The sequence below is a fragment of the Pseudophryne corroboree genome, chromosome 7 (genome assembly GCF_028390025.1).
Source record: "Pseudophryne corroboree isolate aPseCor3 chromosome 7, aPseCor3.hap2, whole genome shotgun sequence".
NCBI classification, from domain to species: Eukaryota; Metazoa; Chordata; class Amphibia; order Anura; family Myobatrachidae; genus Pseudophryne; species Pseudophryne corroboree.
Genome location: NC_086450.1, coordinates 439,280,283 through 439,304,584, shown reverse-complemented (window position 1 = coordinate 439,304,584; position 24,302 = coordinate 439,280,283). Strand labels below are relative to the sequence as shown.

Genomic DNA, 24,302 nt, shown 5'->3' with positions numbered 1-24,302 from the left:
CACCAGTATATATAGCAGTACTGTACGGAAGGCCACTGCTCTACCTACCTCTGTGTCGTCAAGTATACTATCCATCTAGATTCTATACCTGTGGTGCTTTTTAGTTTTGCAGTTTGCTGACAGTGACCACCAGTATATATAGCAGTACGGTACGGAAGGCCACTGCTCTACCTACCTCTGTGTCGTCAAGTATACTATCCATCTAGATTCTATACCTGTGGTGCATTTTAGTTTTGCAGTTTGCTGACAGTGACCACCAGTATATATAGCAGTGCGGTACGGAAGGCCACTGCTCTACCTATCTCTGTGTCGTCAAGTATACTATCCATCTAGATTCTATACCTGTGGTGCATTTTAGTTTTGCAGTTTGCTGACAGTGACCACCAGTATATATTGCAGTACGGTACGGAAGGCCACTGCTCTACCTACCTCTGTGTCGTCAAGTATACTATCCATCCATACCTGTGGTGCATTTCAGTTGTGCGCAGTATATATAGTAGTAGGCCATTGCTATTGATACTGGCATATAATTCCACACATTAAAAAATGGAGAACAAAAATGTGGAGGTTAAAATAGGGAAAGATCAAGATCCACTTCCACCTCGTGCTGAAGCTGCTGCCACTAGTCATGGCCGAGACGATGAAATGCCATCAACGTCGTCTGCCAAGGCAGATGCCCAATGTCATAGTAGAGAGCATGTAAAATCCAAAAAACAAAAGTTCAGTAAAATGACTCAAAAATCAAAATTGAAAGTGTCTGATGAGAAGCGTAAACTTGCCAATATGCCATTTACGACACGGAGTGGCAAGGAACGGCTGAGGCCCTGGCCTATGTTCATGGCTAGTGGTTCAGATTCACATGAGGATGGAAGCACTCATCCTCTTGCTAGAAAAATGAAAAGACTTAAGCTGGCAAAAGCACAGCAAAGAACTGTGCGTTCTTCTAAATCACAAATCCCCAAGGAGAGTCCAATTGTGTCGGTTGCGATGCCTGACCTTCCCAACACTGGACGGGAAGAGCTTGCGCCTTCCACCATTTGCACGCCCCCTGCAAGTGCTGGAAGGAGCACCCGCAGTCCAGTTCCTGATAGTCAAATTGAAGATGTCACTGTTGAAGTGCACCAAGATGAGGATATGGGTGTTGCTGGCGCTGGGAAGGAAATTGACAAGGAGGATTCTGATGGTGAGGTGGTTTGTTTAAGTCAGGCACCCGGGGAGACACCTGTTTTTCCGTGGGACGAATATGGCCATTGACATGCCTGGTCAAAATACAAAAAATATCACCTCTTCGGTGTGGAATTATTTCAACACAAATGCGGACAACAGGTGTCAAGCCGTGTGTTGCCTTTGTCAAGCTGTAATAAGTAGGGGTAAGGACGTTAACCACCTAGGAACATCCTCCCTTATACGTCACCTGGTCCGCATTTATCAGAAGTCAGTGACAAGTTCAAAAACTTTGGATGACAGCGGAAGCAGTCCACTGACCACTAAATCCCTTCCTCTTGTAACCAAGCTCCTGCAAACCACACCACCAACTCCCTCAGTGTCAATTTCCACCTTACACAGGAAAGCCAATAGTCCTGCAGGCCATGTCACTGGCAAGTATGACGAGTCCTCTCCTGCCTGGGATTCCTCCGATGCATCCTTGAGTGTAACGCCTACTGCTGCTGGCGCTGCTGTTGTTGCTGCTGGGAGTCGATCGTCATCCCAGAGGGGAAGTCGGAAGACCACTTGTACTACTTCCAGTAAGCAATTGACTGTCCAACAGTCCTTTGCGAGGAAGATGAAATATCACAGCAGTCATCCTGCTGCAAAGCGGATAACTCAGGTCTTGTCAGCCTGGGTGGTGAGAAACGTGGTTCCGATATCCACCGTTAATTCACAGGCAACTAGAGACTTGTTTGAGGTACTGTGTCCCCGGTACCAAATACCATCTAGGTTCCATTTCTCTAGGCAGGCGACACCGAAAATGTACACAGACGTCAGAAAAAGAGTCACCAGTGTCCTAAAAAATGCAGTTGTACCCAATGTCCACTTAACCACGGACATGTGGACACGTGGAGCAGGGCAGACTCAGGACTATATGACTGTGACAGCCCACTGGGTAGATGTATTGCCTCCCGCAGCAAGAACAGCAGCGGCGGCACCAGTAGCAGCATCTCGCAAACGCCAACTCGTTCCTAAGCAGGCTACGCTTTGTATCACCGCTTTCCAGAAGAGGCACACAGCTGACAACCTCTTACGGAAACTGAGGAACATCATCGCAGAATGGCTTACCCCAATTGGACTCTCCTGGGGATTTGTGACATCGGACAACGCCACCAATATTGTGCGTGCATTGCATCTGGGCAAATTCCAGCACGTCCCATGTTTTGCACATACATTGAATTTGGTGGTGCAGAATTATTTAAAAAACGATAGGGGCGTGCAAGAGATGCTGTCGGTGGCCCGAAGAATTGCGGGCCACTTTCGGCATTCAGCCACCGCGTGCCGAAGACTGGAACACCACCAAACATTCCTGAACCTGCCCTGCCATCATCTGAAGCTAGAGGTGGTAACGAGGTGGAATTCAACCATCTATATGCTTCAGAGGATGGAGGAGCAGCAAAAGGCCATTCAAGCCTATACATCTGCCCACGATATAGGCAAAGGAGGCGGAATGCACCTGACTCAAGCGCAGTGGAGAATGATTTCAACATTGTGCAAGATTCTGCAACCCTTTGAACTTGCCACACGTGAAGCCAGTTCAGACACTGCCAGCCTGAGTCAGGTCATTCCCCTCATCAGGCTTTTGCAGAAGAAGCTGGAGACATTGAAGGAGGAGCTAAAACAGAGCGATTCCACTAGGCATGTGGGACTTGTGGATGGAGCCCTTAATTCGCTCAACCAGGATTCACGGGTGGTCAATCTGTTGAAATCAGAGCACTACATTTTGGCCACCGTGCTTGATCCTAGATTTGAAACCTACGTTGTATCTCTCTTTCCGGCAGACACAAGTCTGCAGAAGTTCAAAGACCTGCTGGTGAGAAAATTGTCAAGTCAAGCGGAACGTGACCCGTCAACAGCTCCTCCTTCACATTCTCCCGCAACTGGGGGTGCGAGGAAAAGGCTAAGAATTCCGAGCCCACCCGCTGGCGGTGATGCAGGGCAGTCTGGATCGACTGCTGACATCTGGTCCGGACTGAAGGACCTGGCAACGATTACTGACATGTCGTCTACTGAATGAACTAAAATCTTAGTCTAAATTTATGATATCCAATGCCTATGTACCACATGTCAAAGAATTTATTATTTTGTTATGCTGAAATTAAATTCTTAATATTTTCATCTCAGGTGTCACTGTCACCTTAAATAGTAATATTACTTAGAGAACTGTCACTCCTAATCATTATTTTTCTAGTGAGAATCATTTGACCTTCTTCTGAAGTATTATGTATCATATATTATATATTATATATGTGTGTTTATTTGTGTACCATAATTTTATCATACTTTAATTAAAAGTTAAGTTTTAGTTTTTCAAGCGTGCCCCAACACAGAGTCTCTCTTTTCCTTTTGTAACTTTGACACGTACTATTGACTCTGGGTGCACCACCAACAACAGCAACTCCTTGAATACCGTTACAGGTATTTCTTATGCATATGCACTGTTGGTTCACAAGGGACAAATTTTATAAAAGCCCATTCTAAAGAAGAATTCTTTAGAGTCCTGTGCGGCACCAAACTGACCTTCTCCATGTCGTCTACTGTCACTGCATATGATTCGGTCACCATTGAAAGAATGGTGGAGGATTATATGAGTGACCGCATCCAAGTAGGCACGTCAGACAGTCCGTACGTATACTGGCAGGAAAAAGAGGCAATTTGGAGGCCCTTGCACAAACTGGCTTTATTCTACCTAAGTTGCCCTCCCTCCAGTTTGTACTCCGAAAGAGTGTTTAGTGCAGCCGCTCACCTTGTCAGCAATCGGCGTACGAGGTTACTTCCAGAAAATGTGGAGAAGATGATGTTCATCAAAATGAATTATAATCAATTCCTCCGTGGAGACATTCACCAGCAATTGCCTCCAGAAAGTGCACAGGGATCTGAGATGGTGGATTCCAGTGGGGACGAATTAATAATCTGTGAGGAGGGGGATGTACACAGTGAAAGGGGTGAGGAATCGGAGGATGATGATGAGGTGGACATCTTGCCTCTGTAGAGCCAGTTTGTGCAAGGAGAGATTGATTGCTTGTTTTTTGGTGGGGGCCCAAACCAACCAGTCATTTCAGTCACAGTCGTGTGGCAGACCCTGTCGCTGAAATGATGGGTTCGTTAAAGTGTGCATGTCCTGTTTATACAACATAAGGGTGGGTGGGAGGGCCCAAGGACAATTCCATCTTGCACCTCTTTTTTCTTTCATTTTTCTTTGCATCATGTGCTGTTTGGGGACAATTTTTTTGAAGTGCCATCCTGCCTGACACTGCAGTGCCACTCCTAGATGGGCCAGGTGTTTGTGTCGGCCACTTGTGTCGCTTAGCTTACTCACACAGCGACCTTGGTGCGCTTCTTTTTTTCTTTGCATCATGTGCTGTTTGGGGACTATTTTTTTGAAGTGCCATCCTGTCTGACACTGCAGTGCCACTCCTAGATGGGCCAGGTGTTTGTGTTGGCCACTTGTGTCGCTTAGCTTAGTCACACAGCGACCTTGGTGCGCCTCTTTTTTTCTTTGCATCATGTGCTGTTTTGGGACTATTTTTTTGAAGTGCCATCCTGTCTGACACTGCAGTGCCACTCCTAGATGGGCCAGGTGTTTGTGTCGGCCACTTGGGTCGCTTAGCTTAGTCACACAGCTACCTCATTGCGCCTCTTTTTTTCTTTGCATCATGTGCTGTTTGGGGACTATTTTTTTGAAGTGCCATCCTGTCTGACACCGCAGTGCCACTCCTAGATGGGCCAGGTGTTTGTTTCGGCCACTTGTGTCGCTTAGCTTAGTCACACAGCGACCTTGGTGTGCCTCTTTTTTCTTTGCATCATGTGCTGTTTGGGGACAATTTTTTTGAAGTGCCATCCTGCCTGACACTGCAGTGCCACTCCTAGATGGGCCAGGTGTTTGTGTCGGCCACTTGTGTCGCTTAGCTTAGCCATCCAGCGACCTCGGTGCAAATTTTAGGACTAAAAATAATATTGTGAGGTGTGAGGTGTTCAGAATAGACTGAAAATGAGTGTAAATTATGGTTATTGAGGTTAATAATACTATGGGATCAAAATGACCCCAAAATTCTATGATTTAAGCTGTTTTTTAGGGTTTTTTGTAAAAAAAACACCCAAATCCAAAACACACCCGAATCCGACAAAAAATTTTCAGGGAGGTTTTGCCAAAACGCGTCCGAATCCAAAATACGGCCGCGTAACCGAATCCAAAACCAAAACACCAAACCCGGAAAATTATCGGTGCACATCACTAATATAGAAATATATATATACTAGGTGATTCATCGTGCCCTGCGGGCGCTCTTCACACCGTTGTAAGGGGCTACGCTCCCGTAACCCCTATATAAAGGTGAAGGTCTAGAAGAGTAGTTGTCAAATGTATTGTGGTGGACTGTGATTTTTGGTGTTGGTTAAATGGTGTATGGCAAAAGGGAAATGTGATGGTGAATGGTGTGTAGGGGGTTGTGAGTGTGTGAAGAGTGTGTGTAGGGTACGATGTAGAGAATTAGGATGGGAATGAAATGTAAATGAAAACGCTTTGTTTAGGTAAAGTATGTGAAGGCATGTTTTACATTTGAAACACTTGATTGAAAACTACATTTTGTGTAAAGTGACGGTCGTTACCCAGGAGCAGTCCTTGTTGGTCAGTTAGCGGAGGCTGGCTGTGGTGGGTGGGGGTGGTGTGTGCGGGCGGGCTCCATGCTGCGGGTGATGACAGGCTGAAGGTGGGAGCTGGGGAGGGGGGTTAGCGGAGGCAGGGAGCATTGGTGAGGGTGGCCCCCGTGTTGCGGGTGATGAGAGGGTGGGGATGGGATTTGGACACAATAGCTATCCGCTCAACCACCATCTTGACTACCCACCCGTGAAGGTGATGAGGCTGTCACCGTGAAGGCGGTCCAGCAGATGTATACCAGTCAACGAAGGTGAGCGCACCTAAAAACCAACCACCAAACGACCTCCAAGCAACTTCTTTAATCCAACACATAGTTAACTTGACGTTCTTTCCTGCCAACAGCGAAGTTCTGCTCAACAGAAACTACGCTCCGCCACCATACCCCTAACCCAAAGAACAAACCACCGAAAACAGATCCTCAAGGAATATACACAATCCCTGTCTAGTCAAGTAAACCCCATCTGGTCTAAACAAGTAAACGCACCGGAACTTGATCCACTGGTGCCAAAACACAGCACCGCCATGAGCCACCAGACACTTAGCAACCGCAGAATTGACCTTCCGCCGAGCAACATTGATTGCCTTACAATCCGCCACTCCTCGCCAACACAAATATGGCACCATACAAGACCAGATAAGCCTACACCCCGGCCAAGCGCCCGCAATCACCTGCAAATATTGAACAATGACCAATCGAAGATTCACTGCCTTCCTCTTACCCAGGTCATTCCCACCTAAGTGAATCACCAACAGTTTGGGCAGCCCAAACCACCTAACCTGCTTCAGAAGTTTTGCTATCAGATCTTGGCACAACATACCCTTCACTCCTATCCCCCGCACGTCCTCCCACCTGACAAAGCTAGGAGCCCCCTCCAAAGCCATAAACTTGGCTGCCCAAAAAACATAGGAGTGACCAATCACCCAAACACCAAACTCATCCTCCCGCCAACCTATAAGGGAAAGACAGACAAACAAATGTGAATATGCAAGGTAAAATCAAGCCCTGACCAGAACAGGAACCAACTACTAGAACGAGGATCTGCCAAAAAGAAAAATTGAATTGAGGACTATGAATTTCCTCTCGGACAAGCTTCAGGCCAATTGAAGCAACAGAAAGAAACAATAGGAACAGTCAAAACAACAAAAGGTGAATGGGGGGGTGTTACGGTTGAGGGGGGGGGGGGTTGGGATCACACAGAATAACTCGGCTGGAGGTAAAACGTAAAGACCTGCTGAGGAACTTTTAATTGGATGTCAATTAGCCAAATTAATTGAATTAAGCCAAATCAGTCCGTCAGTTCAGGCAAAAAAATCGCAAAGCACTCCAGACCCCACTGCCAGCAGTGGCGAGTAGCTAGCCATTTGAGTAGGGAGGTCAGGGGAGACAAACAAAACAGCACGAACACAATGAACTGAAACGCACAAACAGTCAAACAAACAAACTGTTAGTAGTTACAACAACGCGCTTACGCAACAACGGGCCAAATGTAACGCTTATAAGAAGCCGACTTCCAGCGGCCCAAAGCCTTAATTTCGGCCACAGCACGCCCTGCAGATGCTACGGAAGTGGCGGCCCCAATTCTAAATGAATGCGAACCAAAATCCCGAGGGGAGAGGCCCAAACTGAACAGGCAGTGCTGCATCATCCAAGTAAATTGGTATTTCGTCAATGGCAACCCATCATAATGCAGAAGCCAAGACCCTTCTAATAAGGGCCTTACCTCTGCGTACCGATTAACCAATGCCACCGGACAACATTCCCCATTACTTGATGGGGCCAAAGTGATCCAATGACCTTTACCCATCTGATCACTTTTGGAGCGGCGCAGCCTGCACAGCACAGACCCCACACCCACGACAACATCTGCACGCTGCATAATGGCATCTGTCTTTTTAGAAGCTCCGACCAACTAAGAGACCCTAAACGCTCCATGGAATGCCATGGAAATAGCCAATTGAAATAAAAGTGCTTCAAAATGGGAGTCCGCCACCCCCGCCACCGCTCCAATGAGGGAAGGAAGCAGGGACGCATCGATAGGGATACAATCAGGAGGCACCGGCGCCGAGTGTGCCCAACCTTTAAGAGCCTTCGTTGAAAGGAAACGTTTCGTAAAATCCGGAACACCCTTCAGTTTTAAGAAAAAGGATATCCCATCGAGGTACCGAGATACCACAGCTCTAGATCTACCCGTTACGAAAAGCTGCCAAACGAAGTCCAAAAACAACCTCTGACCCCTCTTACCTCTAGGCCCTTGGTCACGGGAAAAGTCTTCCCATTCCTTCCAGGCCTGACAGTAGCCCGTGAGAGTGGATGGATCCAAAGATAGCTCGGATAGCCCTTCCAGTCTGCCTCGATGACCTGCCAAACATAAGAAGGGCAGGGCAATCCCGTTGAGTCAGCCTCCGGGGCCAAGAAACGGAACCTATCCCACTGCTCCCTGGACAATGCATCAGCGATCCCATTATCGACCCCAGGAACATGCTGAGCCTGAAACAGGATATTACAGCGCATGCAAGTCAGCACTAGCCGCGACAATACCCACAGGACACGCAGGGCTTTAGCACTCTGGTTGTTAACAGCATGCACGACACCAAAATTATCACAACGAAAAAGAATACTGCGATCGCAAAGCCGCTCCCCACAAACTTCCAAGGCAACCATGATGGGAAAGAGCTCCAACAACAACAGGTCGCTGGTCAGCCACTCCCTTGACCAAGCCTCGGGCCATGAAGCCGCGCACCAAGCCCCGCTCAGATAACAACCGAATCTCGCCGAGCCCGCCGCGTCTGTGAACAACTGCAAGTCGAAACTGTCAATGAGTGGGGCCATCCAAATCAGAACACCATTGAAGTCCACCAGAAACTAAACCCACACAGAGAGGTCTGTCCTAATTTCAGCAGATAAACGGACAAAATGGTGCGGCCTGGACACCCCAGCCGTGGACTGCTCCAACTTCCGACAAAAAACCCTACCCATGGGAATCACCCGACAGGCAAAGTTCAACAGCCCCAGCAGGGACTGAGCCTCTCGCAACGTTACCTTATGCCGCTCAAAGCACGGGTACGCCAAAATGCCTCAACAATGCATGCAGCAAAAACAACAGGTCACCACAACGAGGAGAATTCGCGGGCCCCATACACAGAAAGTCATCAAGATAATGCGCGATCCCACAACCTCCGCAAGAAGACTCCACACACCAATGCAAAAAGGTGCTGAACTTCTCGAGAAAGGCACACGAAACGAAACACCCCATAGGCAAACACTAGTCTACGAAGTATTCCTCCCCGAAGTGGAAACCCATGATTCTGAACGACTGCGGGTGCAAAGGAAGCAAGCGGAAGGCCGATTCAAGCTTAGCCATGAGGGCCACAGCCCCGTACCATGCCCAACGCATCCTCGAAAGACTGATAAACCACCGAACAATATTCTGGTGGAATTGCATTGTCCCTGATGGATAAGACAAATGCTGAATGAGCCAAAACTTCCCTGGGGCCTTTATGGAAACCACCCCCACTGGGGAAATGATTAAATTCTCCACTGGCGGCAGCACAAAGGGGTCCGCCCTCCTACCTAGGCGAACCTCCTGCTCGACCTTATCCCGAAGTAACTCGGGGAAAGCCTGAGCAGACTGCAGGTTCCTTGTGGCCTGTACTACAACCTCCCCCTCCACCGGCAATTGAAATCCCGACGCAAAACCAGCAGACAAAAAATTTGCATCGTCCCTGTTTGGATACCTCCTCAACCATTTGAGCATGGCCTCCAAATGAATTGGGGTCGGCGCCCTAGCTAGCGGCAACCCCCCCCGGCTGTCTTGCCGGCCACGCCCCCTGCCGCCTTAGCTCCCTGTCGCCCAGACTGAAAACAATTGGAAGCGGGGTTGGATCCATTACATTGCAAACAAAGGTGTCGAAAACGACAACGTTGACCAAGGGGGCACGCAGAATTGTTAAATGCGAAGCACTTCCCCTTTGCCAGCGACTGCTGCGCGGAACGGGCCGTCCCCCAAAGGCGTAGCGGAGCAGATGCCTCAAAAGCAGGCCGCTACTGATTCACCCCTGCGGGCTGAGCAACGGACACCCCTTTAGAGGCCTGTTTCATATCCTGCGCTTTCGTGACCCTAAGCCATACCTCCACATCCTTGCACCCGAAGTCAATGATGTGCAGGCAATCATGCTTCTGACGGAACTGTTTGTCATAATGCAGCCACGTATCGTCCTTAGACTGGTGCTGCATGTCATGGACAAGGTGTATATACCTGATGATGTTGATGTGCTCTTCAGGCCGATCCTCTAAATAGCACGCCGCCAACACATAGAAACCCGCAAACCAATTGTCGTAAGAGTGGAAGGCCTCAGCCCGTATACCGCCCTTCACAAGCGCTTCCCTACCTTCCCTCTAGGTATCATCAATCAAAGTGAAAAGGTTGACGTATTCCCCCCACCGAATCTTTTTTCTGCCACTCTCCCGCAGACCCCGCAACACCGCCGTGTAATCGCAGTGAACTATGCCCGGCAAATTACGCCATCTCCTGGCCCTATGGGAACCACTAGCAACCCTACTTCTCTTATGCCGCTTTTCCCGGTGCCGCGCCTCCCACCGCGCGTATTTACAAGCCCTCTTCTTAGCCTTTGTGGCGCTACTAGCTGCTGACTGCAAAGAAGATGAAGAGGAGGAAGACCTACTGGACCCACAGAAGGAAGAGGAAGAAGATCCGCCTGACAAATCGACCGTATCGTCCTCCCACTCACCTGGGGTCCCGACTCCTGATGATGACACTTCCTCCACAACCGGCCTCTCCTCCCGATCATCCCCCGCATCCAAATCAGAAAAAGAAGGTAAAGCCACCCCGGGAGCCAAAGCCCCCCCCCCCCCCCCCCGATAGGAATGAAAGCAGATGCCCCTGGGGGGTTCAGAGCAGTGCCACCCAGCAACGCTGCGGCGGAACCTAAACTGCAGCACGCATGAAGAAATTGCACCATGGCGGGGCCAGAAGTACCAGGTAGAACTGCCACGTCGACAGAAGCGGGTACCGCGGAAACACCACCCGGGGACACAGCTGACAAAAACGGCACAAATGCAGCCATCATAGCCGACATTGCAGCTGCAATGGCAGAGGGATCCGGGACTGCAGCCGCAGCCCCAACGGTCCCCCCATCCCCCGGGTCCAAAGCAGGGACGGCCCTAACAGCGAAACTACGCTGTCCTGGCCGCCCCCCACTGGGACCGGTGCCATCCGCCAGCTGACCACGCACTCTCCCCCGCAGCGATCCACTTGCCCCAGCACCGCCCTGGCCCCCCCTGACCCCGCTCACCGGAACAACGGCATGACCCCCGCTCCCAGACTGCCCCCACCTGGTCCTGCTCAGGCAAATCTAAAGGAGCCTGGGAGCCCCTCCCGCTGGAGTGGGGAGAGCTCCCAGGGAGAACAGCAGATAAACGGGTGCACACGCCCGCGAAACAGGAGCAGGCAGGGAGGGGCGGCCAGTGGAAGAGCCACTGGCCCCATCCCTCCACGCAGCCCCAATGCCGTCCGAGCTGCCGCCAGAGACTCTAAGCGGTGGAGGGCGTATAGACTGTGCACGAGCACGCCCCCGCAGCCGGAGGGGGATTACCACCAGCGGACACCCTCACAGGCTCCCCCCGCCGACCGCACGCACCAGTCCGCCTCTTGCCACCTCCCCTCCCCCCTCCAATAACCGCTGCACCAGAGCGATCCTCCGGCGCCCGTAGCATCAACGGGGAAGGGTCACGCACATGTGCCGCTGCGCGCGCCCAGGGACGGGCACCCGCAGCAGCACTGGCAGCCACAGCATCGGCCGGGAGCGCAGAGCTCCGGCCAGCGGGACCGGACAGAGAGAGAGACGCATCCCTACAACGAGCAGGGGCACCAGAGGAGCAGCGGGGATGGGGCATGGTGGCCACACAATGAAATCTCGGGGAGTAAATGGTAACACAGGAGGGGCCTTATAGGGGGCACAAAGCAAAGAATGCACCCACTACATGGATGCATACACTACTAAATAAAACAGGGGCAAGCAACAAAAAACAGGTGAAAAAGGGATACCGCACTTACCCCTACCACGAATAAAGCAAAAGAGGCTGACCCAGCCCCTTCACCAAGCTCAAAACCCTTTCTGCCCACCCCCAACCTTCACTCCCATAGGCTACCGGAATATTCCCATAATGCCTTACTGTCCTGCCCCCAGCCTAACTGAGGTTTAATCAACTCCTCTCCTATTCTGTCAATTCGTTCTCCATAAATTCAAAGGCATTTTAACATAAAACAACACTTTTTAATTTGTTAAAATGTCACTTAAAACATTCTGAGCTGAGTGCTGATACATCAAAAAACATCCATATATTATACAGACGGAAGAGCATCCGATGATCACTGTGTAATCAAATATTCATGGAGAAATCAGGCATTTGCACTCTGTTATTGGCTCATGTAGATACTGATGGAATTCACAGAAAATCCAACGCGTTTCATCAAAATGATTATTTGGGGTAAATCTAGGTGGTAAAACATGACACTAACACATATTGGTACATATGACAGTAAAGCAACGTATCATGAGAAGATTAACAATGGCATAGATATTACACACCCGTGTATTGGAGAAACTGAGAGTGATACAAACACCATGACGTACTAAAGAACAGGTTAGTAACAGCAAGAAAAGGACGAACAGGTGAAGATAATAGGCAATACATAACCCAAGCTGTAATTAAGTAAGCAGAGTTACAGATGGACCCTCGCTCATCTGAGGCAGATCCATCGCATAGCAGCGTTCCCGGCATGACTAGTCGATCCGTCCACCAAGTCACGCAGACAGTGCATATGCTGAGAGTGCACAGAACCAAGTAAATAGGCGTTCAAAAGGTGATTGACAGAACGAGGCCATTTGTGGGTGGCAACTGAGCATTTACAGGGAGTGTCCGGAAAAACGTAGGCGTTACCAAGCATTTTCAGGGAGGGTGTCTGACATCAGCTCTGGCTCCGATCAGCCTGATGTGATCGTACTGGAGGAGTAAGTCCTGGGTTGCGCACAGACTGCACAAAGTGGATTTTTGCAGCTCAGCTACACATGCGATCGCACACTTGCACAGTGAGTTTACACTCCCCCTGGAGGCGGCAACAATCTGATCGCAGGCCAGTAAAATTTGCAGCCCAGCGATCAGATCTGAATTAGGTCCTTAATTTGATCAGAAAGTGCCCCACCACCACCACACTCCTGGAAACGTTGAGTATATATGTGGACCAACTAGTAATATTGGAATTCACTGGCTGCACCCCAACAGCTGAATTGTTTGGATGTGAGCGCAGAATTTATGTGGACAAATTTTTTATATATATATATATATATATATATATATACACAGTGGTGTTTGACTAAGAAACACATGAAAATCTGAATGTAAACCAGATAAATTCCAAGGCATCTTTGTAAAATTGTACAGATTCTCTGTTTTATTGTGTGTGTTTATAACTGCCATGGATACATTTTATAAACGAAGTTAAGGTTTTATTATCATAAGTGTATTCAAATTATCTTTTTCCAAATATTAATGACTGCGGATGGTATAGTATTGGAACATATTTAATAATTATATATATAAGCATGAATCTGGCACTCGGACTAAATCCCACAGGTTACTCGCCAGGTCCAGGTGCCCTCCGAGTTAGGCTGCAAAGCTAACAGCCACATGTAGATGCATTTACCGGCGGCACTCTGGACTTCAAAGGAAGAAAAAAATCACACACACAACGCTTCAGTGCGTCCGCACTTTTATCAAGATTCAGTGAACAATGCAATATATATATATATATATATATATATATACCACAGCACTCGCCATTCCCAGGAAAGGGGTGCACTCATGTACTCCCCACCCCTAGGTTGGGGTACAGTGTGCTGTGACCACTTGATCAAATATACATATACAGAGAACCCAGCACTCTCACACTTAGTAATTTCATTCACCTTAATACTCTAATATACAACTGGATAAATAATGGGTTTTAGTTCATGAATTGTGCAATGCATTTAAGCTTGCAGCCTACATCACGGGACCCCATTTCACTGCAAGTCCTACTGTATCTAATACATTTTCACATAGATTTTTTGGAAACCAGACAACTGCTATCCAATAGGAGAAAATGTGCTTACCTAGGGGTTTATTTACTAAGATTCGTGTTGTGTCTGATTTGTCCCGAATTTTACATCGACTGACATCGGCCGTTCTAAATTGCAACTTTTTGAATCTGTTTTCGGTAATTTACTAAGCTTTTGAGTTCTACCTATTCGTATTTTTCGATATCGATGTCATTCGTATTTGTGGGTTTGTTTTTACGGCTGAATGTGTTTGTTTCCAGCCGAAGATGTGTATTGTGACGCATCATTCGTATTTTTCCTGTGCGGCAGTGTTTTCTGGATTTTGCGGACAGATTTTTACTTTTTGATTTTGAAGGTGAACCGTGATTGGTTATGTGGATTACGTGGGAGTGTCAAAGCGCAGCTATATAAAAACGCCCCAAACTGGATGAACCTCGTGGGTTTAGTTAGTGTGGAGGTAGAGGAGGAGTGTGTTTTGCTTGTCTTTATTTTTTAGTGTTTCTTGTTGTCTGTCTTAAACATGTCTGAGTCAGTGGTGAGGTTGGGAGGTGGAAGAGGTTGGTGATGTTAAGGAGGTTAGTGAGGTGGCAGAGAGTAGTGAGGGGGGTGAGGTTGAGGAGGTGGCAGAGGAAGCTCCTGAGTCCTCTGCTTATACTGATGAGGCTCCGCAGCCACGTACCAGGACCAAGTCAGGGTGAAATGTGAAGTTCACGTTTGTAGAGAATGTTGCCCTGGTGAGGATGATAATTAAATATCATCATCACCAGCTGTTTGGTCAGGAGTCAGCTAAGGTGTCTGCAAGGAAAAAAGCAGTGATGTGGCAGAAGGTTGTTGACGCTGTGAATTGTGAGGGTGTGGTGAGGCGTACAGAGGAGACCTTCAGAAAACGCTTTTACAACATCAAACGTCGTGTGAAAGTGAAAATGGCGAAGGAGGCCAAGTCGGCCCAGCAAACAGGAGGGGGGGGCGGCCATTTATCGCCACTTATTTGGAATACGAGGAGCCGCTGCAGAGCCTCATCCCTCCGAAGGTAGTGCGGGCGACTTACATACGGGACTTTGATCGCCGCAGGGTGTCTGGTAAGTTGTTTTTTTGGTTGTCTGTGTTTTTTTGGAGTAACATTTTTAGTTTGTTATGGCCAAAAATATTGCTGTCTTATTTGTGCATGTCATCTTCCATTGTGTATGGTGTTCGCACAGAAATGCATGTACTGTTTCTGGTTTAAAGGGCCGTTTTGTTCAATCTTTATTTTTTAAAGTGATAGTCTAAAATTGTGATATTGATTTTTAGTTTATTTACCTACCCACCACTCATTAATATGTTATGTGTGTAATGTGCAGAAATAGTTTTACTCCAATACATTTTTGGGTTAAGATAGTGTTTGTTGTGTTCCAAACAGTATAAATTGTTGTTGTGTGTAACGACTAGGTTTTGTGTAGCGATATTTTGTTTGTGCAAGGCTATAAATGGTGGCACATTTTTTTGGGGTGTTAAAAAGCAATAGTGTACAATGAGACCAAACATGAAGTCAGTGTCTTACGGTTCTATACAATAGTGATAAAGTACAAGGATTACAAACATAGAAGCGTCATTAAGCAGCACATTGTTAAGTTGGGTTTCAATGTATGTGTGATAGGGGAGAAAGTGTTGGCTTAGTGGTGTGAAAAAGGTGCGATATGCGAAAAAATAGCTTAGGGGTCAAGTGTTGCTTCATTTGGTTGTAGTTTGTTGTTGTCTTTTGCATGGTCTAAACATTCACGAAGGCCTTCTGGCCATGCCTCCACTGTAACTGAAGCCAAGGATGCTGCTGATGCTGGTAAGTACATTAACCTTGGGTGTGTCTGAGCCTCAATGTTGAGTTAAAAATAACTGTAGCCATTTTATCCAAAGGTCCATCAACACATGCACTTCCCCCATGGAGGTAGGGAAGCCAATCCCGGGCCATTTTTTAAATCCCGGGTATCAGGATTGAAAAATGGCCAATCCCGGGATTCCCGGGATTGGCTTTTACCTAGGTGGCCGCCCCCTTGCCCCACCCCGTCCCGCCCGCCCCGCACATATAACTCACCATATACCGGGGGGGGCGGGCGGGCGGGAAACATCGTGTGAATGCTGCTGGTGTCTCCCAGCAGCAGCTAACAGCGCAGCATGACCTCTCACGCTGCGCTGGGGACCCGGAAGCAGGAAGCCGGGCAGCGTTTGAGCGTCCTGTGGACGCTCAGCGCTGATCCCTCCATCCCCGGGACTGGAGCTTTCAATCCCGGGATTGAATCCCGGCCATTTTTGGGCCTAAATCCCGGGATCCCGCCAATCCCGATCCCGGGATTGGCCACCATACATGGAGGCACAGCCTGGGTGCTTCATCCAGACCGCCACTACAGCCATCACCACCACGACGCATATCCTGGTCTCACCTGTGCCACCACAGCAACTGCTGTACAGTCCGCCACCCATGTCACTGCATTCCCCACAGCTGCCTTTACACTACTGAAAACAGTGCTAAATATGCTGGTATGCTGGACTAGTGATGGCCTACTTAAGATGCCTTGTTGACCTTAACATCCAAACACAGTAAACTGGACAATTATGTTGCACCTTGTATAATTCGACATATGAAATGTGCATGAATGAGATGTCCTATATTCCACAGATAGGACAAATGCAAGCTTACGTCAAATACTGCAATGTTTCCAAACTGATTTCTGAAGCACATTAGTGCACCATGTAAGTGGAAACCAAAACCACGCAAATTAAATGGACACTATTGGCTAAAAACACTTAGGTCAACAAATGTGAGGTGCATATGTGTTAAAAGTAAAATGCAATATATGTGGCCAATATAGGCTTACCAACACACACTTACACTGTCCAAAATAAAAACAAAACACCTTACAACTGCTTTCTATTTACAGCAGACAACATTCTTCAGGAAAGTCAGCCAGGGCAACTGCAGCCAACACAAAATGAGGAAACATATACCCTCAATCTAATTGCAATACCACCACCACAACCAACAAACATACAGTTTGCCACTCCGCCCTCTCACCAGACACCTTAGTGGGACAGAAGCCCACCCACACCGTTAGCACAGTCACAAGACGAGGCATTTTGGTCCAGCTGGTCGACGCAGCAAAATCATAATTTAGAGTGTTTGCGTAAGCAAACACACTACATTGCAAGTCTGGCCCATCAAGTTCCACGCATCTCCAGAAGCAACAGCAGACAAACTAATGAGCTCACCCAAATGGTAAACACATTAGAACTAATGAGGGCAAACAATAATCACAAATGCTCAAAACCTTTCAAAGAGTCATGGATGACAACCAAAGGCTTCATCAAATGTAATTATATATATTACCAACAATATATTATACTAAAACACAGCGCTTGCTACCACCAAAAAAAGATTAATATATATATATAAAAATATCCAAGAAGGATTCCTGCGTCTCCCACTGGTGACACTGTATCACCCAAGGTAAACAATATGGAAAAAGACAGTATACACTATCAAGGGAGCGCTTAAATCGTATTGGATTTTAAATATATTTATTTTATTTTGTTAATATTCCTTTTATAACATAAAACATAAAACCATATGTAGATACAAATTGATACATTCAAATAATCCGATCCACATGCAATATCCACATACAAGAACTCCTATAATATTGCCCTTTAAAAATAATAAAAAGTGTCCATGAATTGTCTTTTGTATATATACTTAATAGCAATTGCTACATGAACAGCTGTTCCTTGTAAGTACCGGAATGTAAAGTGCAGTTTATTGATTTTAGCCACTTTGATCCAATTATTAGAGTTTATCAGGGGGAGAGAGCTGTGTATTGTGCTGTCCACAGCGGTATGCTACGACCCCAATTAGTATATCGTCATATTGAAACTCTTTAGCCGGAATAAAGGTGTAGATCAGTAGCTTCCCTCACTTGTGAGCTTACTTGTTGCTATCAGGGAGAGTCCGCTATGTTGATTATTAGCTGCGGCAATGCACTTCACCCCTGTGCTGTCTAGCAACTGTATAAATCACTGGTTACTCACGGCTACAGCGGCTTTGAAATAGACAGGGTGCGGACCTCCTTTGCTCGTTCTCGCTATAGCCTTTGCCCTGTTTGATGGTTTTTCGGTGCTCACTGGAACTGGATAACGAAACCGCCAGCCTATTTAGCGGAGAAACGCGTAAGGAAGGCACCAGCATCTGCAAGCTACTGCCCGCTGTTATCCAGTTCCAGTGAGCACCGAAAAACCATCAAACAGGGCAAAGGCTATAGCGAGACCGAGCAAAGGAGGTCCGCACCCTGTCTATTTCAAAGCCGCTGTAGCCGTGAGTAACCAGTGATTTATACAGTTGCTAGACAGCACAGGGGTGAAGTGCATTGCCGCAGCTAATAATCAACATAGCGGACTCTCCCTGATAGCAACAAGTAAGCTCACAAGTGAGTGAAGCTACTGATCTACACCTTTATTCCGGCTAAAGAGTTTCAATATGACGATATACTAATTGGGGTCGTAGCATACCGCTGTGGACAGCACAATACACAGCGCTCTCCCCCTGATAAACTCTAATAATTGGATCAAAGTGGCTAAAATCAATAAACTGCACTTTACATTCCGGTACTTACAAGGAACAGCTGTTCATGTAGCAATTGCTATTAAGTATATATACAAAAGACAATTCATGGACACTTTTTATTATTTTTAAAGGGCAATATTATAGGAGTTCTTGTATGTGGATATTGCATGTGGATCGGATTATTTGAATATATCAATTTGTATCTACATATGGTTTTATGTTTTATGTTATAAAAGGAATATTAACAAAATAAAATAAATATATTTAAAATTATATATATTGACTGCGAATCAAACGACACAAGACACCATGGTCAGAATTATGGAGAGCCACACGTCTGCAACACTAAGCCAGCATATCACTCATCAAAGGGAACATACAAGTTCCAGCTCCTCTACCACAACCCCCTTGGTGGCACCTGTAACGTCCCCTCCCAGACGTTCAGCCAGAAGTTAGCCAGACACCTGCGGTAAAGGCCCATCCACCTCAAGAGGCCATCCTGCAAAATAAAATCACATCAGCATGTTTTAAAAACTTCCAAAATGTTTGTGCTGCTACAGTACCTGCATTTTCGAGTTTGCCCTCACAAGTGTGAGAAGTGTATTTTCTTTGTTTAGTACGTTTATTATGAAACATGTGTACTAGTAAAAACAAGGTACAACATGATACAGTTGTTTTGGTATTATTTCTAACACTATTTATGTACAGTTGTTTAATGAAATCATATGCATGCTCACAATCAAGATACATATCTTACTCATGCAGCAGAGGTTAGGCATTTAGTTTTAAACTAAAAATACTTACATTACAACATTCTATTACATGACGTTACCTTAGGATTATGTCTACGCATGAGATTACATTCAGAAACACAAATCAGCACTGGATAAATTCTGTGCAAATATAATGTTTATTATAACAGGACTGGATTTGTAGCCCAATGTTTACACAACAAACACAGTAACAAAGTGTACTGTGGAGCCAAACATAACAGGTATCCCACAAAACACACACAATACATAACCAACCATAAAGGAACCTTAATACACTTACCTTAGTAATTGACAAGAGTGGTAGATGTCAAACACGCCAGCCAAAAGTAGTTCTATTTGGACTTAGAACTTTTGTACGATTCAATGAAATTTGCGGCAGAGTTTAAGGTGTTTATGGGCGAAAACTAAAATGCAAATCATTAGTAAATTACCATGTTGTATTAAATAACAACCGTATTTGACCGATGGTGTAGTCAATCATATTTGTGTTCGCAGCTGTGTAAAAATTTACGAATGCAACGAACACGGACGACTTTCAGGGTTAGTAAATTCCCAAGATGCCACTTAGACAGAAAAACGGAACTCAAATGGATTCAAATTAATTTTAAATCTTAGTAAATAAATATACCCTCTAGTTTAAAGCTTACCTGCCAACTAACTTCTGACTTTTAAAAGTGAGACAGCCATCAACAAACCAAAGAAGCAGCTGACCCAGGTTTAAAGTAAAAGAGCTTAGATGTTTATGAGAGAGATATGATCACATATCGGTCAATTAGAAATTACCCCAATTATACACATACAGGAATCTACGGCACTCACCATTCCCAGGAAAGGGGTGCACTCTTCTACTCTCCACCTCTAGGTTGGGGTGCAGTGGGCTGTGACCACCTGCTCAAATATACATATACAGAGAACCATGCACACTCCTTATATATATTGATACAGTGTGTGTAGTATATATGTGTGTGTGTGTGTGTGTGTGTGTGTGTGTGTGTGTGTGTGTGTGTGTGTGTGTGTGTGTGCATATATTATACTTTGTAGTGATTGAAGACATTCTGATTTTAATTTTAGCTTTTAGGACCCTCTGTCTTAAGTACCCCAGGCCCCCCAAAGCCTTAATCCAGCTCTGGGTGTCCCTGTTCCTACGTATCATTCCCTGTGTGTGAGAATCTTTACTTACCTCTACAGTGGTCTCTCTGCAAATAGGAAACTTCTGCAGGAAAGGAACCTCTCTGGGCTGACAGGATCTAGCCTCAGGATTTATTCTGCATATTCAGTTATATCAATATTCATTACACATGTAGGCAATCACATGGTGTGTAAGGATGTTTACCTGGGAATATAGCCAGTGACATCATCATACAACATACGTCCAACCACATGATACACAGTAACAGAAGTTTTGGGGAAGGAGAAAATGTGATCTTCCCTAGTTAAACAATGTTATATTATTAATCTGTATTTGCTAGTTTGGTATAATTTGTGTCAGTAATATGGGTTTCTTTAAAACTGATGTCTTAATAAAGATTACTGTCTCCCAGTCTTTTCCTTCTCATACTACCAGTCATGATCCTCCCCCATGTCTATTCAGCCTCATCCTCCACGTGTCTCTCCAGCCTCACCCCCACCCCCTCTAGTAACAAGGCCCCTTGTGTCTCTCTTGCCTCATGCCCCCTCTGTCCCTTCAGTTGCCTTTAGTCTTCTGGCTCCCTGATCTTCTTCACTTCAATGGCACAATGTCATGATACATTGCAAGAAAAAAACAAAAAACGCAGAGGCATGGACACAATCAGGACGCATGCTTTGTGTGACTGGGATGCCTGTGATTCTGCACGGACACAATCAGGCCTCATGCTTGGTGTGACTGGGACACCTGTAACTCTACATAGACACAATCAGGATGCATGCATTGTGTGACTTGGGTGCCTGTGACTCTGCATGGACACAATCAGGCTGCATGTTTGATGTGACGGGACACCTGTGACTCTGCATGGACACAATCAATCCGCATGCTTGGTGTGACTGGGACGCCTGTGACTCTGCACGGACACAATCAGGACACATGCTTTGTGTGACTTGGGTGCCTGTGACTCTGCACGGACACAATCAGGATGCATGCTTTGTGTGACTGGGATGCCTGTGACTCTGCATGGACACAATCAGGCTGCATGTTTGGTGTGACTGGGACTCTTGTGACTCTGCATGGACACAATCAGGGAGCATCTTGGTGTGACGGGACACCTGTGACTCTGCATGGACACAATCAAGCCGCATGCTTTGTGTGACTGGGATGCCTGTGACTCTGCACAGACACAATCAGGACACATGCTTGGTATGACTGGGATGCCTGTGACTCTGCACGGACACAACCAGGACACATGCTTTGTGAGACTGTGACGACTGTGACTCTGCATGGACACAATCAGGATGCATGCTTTGTGGGACTGGGACGCCTGTGACTCTGCATGGACACAATCAGGATGCATGCTTTCTGTGACTGGGATGCCTGTGACTCTGCATGGACACAATCAGGATGCATGCTTTGTGTTACTGGGATGCCTGTGACTCTGCATGGACACAATCAGGACACATGCTTGGTGTAACTGGGATGCGTGTGACTCTGCATGGACACAATCAGACTGCATGTTTGGTGTGACTGAGACCAGAGGCGTAACTAAGGCAGGGCGAGTGGGCCACGTGCCCTGGGCACCTTGGCAGGCCCAGCAGAGGGGGGCGCCGCCGGCGGCCAGAGCATCATGCCCACTCGCCCCTGTCACGCTGCAATGTGAGGGGAGGAGAGCGCAGCGTCTCTCCTGCCCCTCAATGTGCTAACTGCTGCTGCCGCTCTGCCAGCAGCGTTACGTGTGTGTCCGGTCAGCTCTGATTGGCTAACGAACTGGCTCCACATAGCCGCTGCCGGAGACCTGGAGCGTTGAGGGGCAGGAGAGGCGCTGCGCTGCGCTCTCCTCCCCTCACATAGCAGAGGGAAGGAAGTGGTGAGTGACGGGGGGTCTTATATCTGGCACTGTGGGGCATGTATCTGGCACTGTGGGGCATGTATGGCACTGTGGGGCATGTAACTGGCACTGTGGGGCATTGTATCTGGCACTGTGGGGCATGTATGGCACCGTGGGGCATGTAACTGGCACTGTGGGGCATGTATGGCACTGTGGGGCATGTAACTGGCACTGTGAGGCATTGTATCTGGCAATATGGGGCATGTATGGCACTGTGGGGCATGTAACTGGCACTGTGGGGCATTGTATCTGGCACTGTGGGGCATTGTTACTGGCACTATGGGGCATTGTATCTGGCACTGTGGGGCATGTAACTTGCACTGTGGGGCAATGTAACTGGCACTGTGGGGCATGTATCTGGCACTGTGGGGCATGTATGGCACTGTGGGGCATGTAACTGGCACTGTGGGGCATTGTATCTGGCACTGTGGGGCATTGTATCTGGCACTGTGGGGCATGTAACTGGCACTGTGGGGCATGTAACTGGCACTGTTGGGTACTGTAACTGGCACTGTGGGGCAATGTAACTGGCACTGTGGGGCATGTATGGCACTGTGGGGCATGTAACTGGCACTGTGGGGCATTGTATCTGGCACTGTGGGGCATGTAACTGGCACTGTGGGGCATGTAACTGGCACTGTTGGGCACTGTGACTGGCACTGTGGGGCAATGTAACTGTCACTGTGAGGCATGTATCTGGCACTATGGGGCATGTATGGTACTGTGGGGCATGTAACTGGCACTGTGGGGCATTGTATCTGGCACTGCCACACCCCTTCTGCACATACTACTTTTTGTGTGTATTTTTTTTTGGGGGGGGGCACCACTCTTCATCTTGATGCCACACTTCTATATTTTTGTTGCGTGCCTTGGTTGAGCACTGTCCCTGTTTTACACATGAGGGGCGGCCAAAGGAAATTTTCACCCTGAGCTCCACAAGGTCTAGAACTGGCCCTGTCAGCAATTTAGTATTTTTCAATATTTTTTCTTGTCAAATGTAACATGCACCCAATTCACTACAGGGGAGGAGGCGACAAAACATATCCTTGTTCCAGGCACCATGCCACCTAGCTACACCTCTGACTGTATTGCAAGATCAACTTAACCCATTAACTTTCTTAGGAAGGCAGCATACTTTCTATATCATTATTCTGCACAAACCATTGCAAGATCTCATTAACTAAAAAACATTCATAGGAATGTAATGTAGCCTTTTTATCATATGTCCCATGTGTGTGAACAATAAAAACTGCTATTAGAACCTTATTGTTGTATTTTGGTTATCCATTTTATTTGATCATCACTATCAAATGCACTAAATCACCACAGAAGTTTGGGGTCTATTTACTAAGCCTTCGGTGGAGATAAAGTGGACGGATTTAAAATACCAGCCAATCAGCTCCTAACTGACATCTTTTCAAACCTAGCATATGACATGGCAGTTAGGAAACAGTTGGTTGGTACTTTATCTACGTCCTCTTTATCTCCATACTCCATTATTACTCCCTGATACCGGCAGACCCGATCAAACACATAGGGTCCCCAACACGAGTAGCACACCTCTGCACACTTTACAACCGATGTATAAGGTATTTATAACATAGTAATATATATATATATATATATATAAATTACCCAGCGCCAGCTGATGATTTAAATACCTGCTGCTTCTTTAGTGCAATTATGTTCTGAGGAAGCCGCCGACTTGACCGTAAGGCAGGGAAATGCGTTAACTACCCGTACAATACCAGCCGGCTTTTATTGATTCCCCCACACTAAGGAGCAGAACTGGATGATTGTACCTTGCACCTGTTATGGTCCTTGAAGTGGGAGCGGTGTTTGTGGCACAGACCCTGTGCAGCGTGCAACCTGACACAGAGAGCAGGAGAGTGCTCACCCTTCTACTCGTTCTACACCTGTGACGGTGTTTAAAGCAGGAG

At 47.0% G+C, this 24,302-nt stretch overlaps 1 protein-coding gene across 2 annotated transcripts in view; it reads right to left on the bottom strand.

Moving 5' to 3' along the window:
• Positions 1-20,583, bottom strand: part of LOC134943839 (farnesyl pyrophosphate synthase-like) — a 120,717-nt gene extending 100,134 nt beyond the window's left edge. For both annotated transcript variants that reach the window (XM_063932444.1, XM_063932445.1), the window contains exons 1-2: positions 20,526-20,583; positions 19,626-19,749 (exon numbers count right to left, since the gene is read on the bottom strand). The gene's annotated coding sequence lies outside the window, so the exon portion shown is untranslated. The remainder of the gene's footprint in view (positions 1-19,625; positions 19,750-20,525) is intronic.
• Between the last annotated feature and the right edge of the window lie 3,719 nt (positions 20,584-24,302).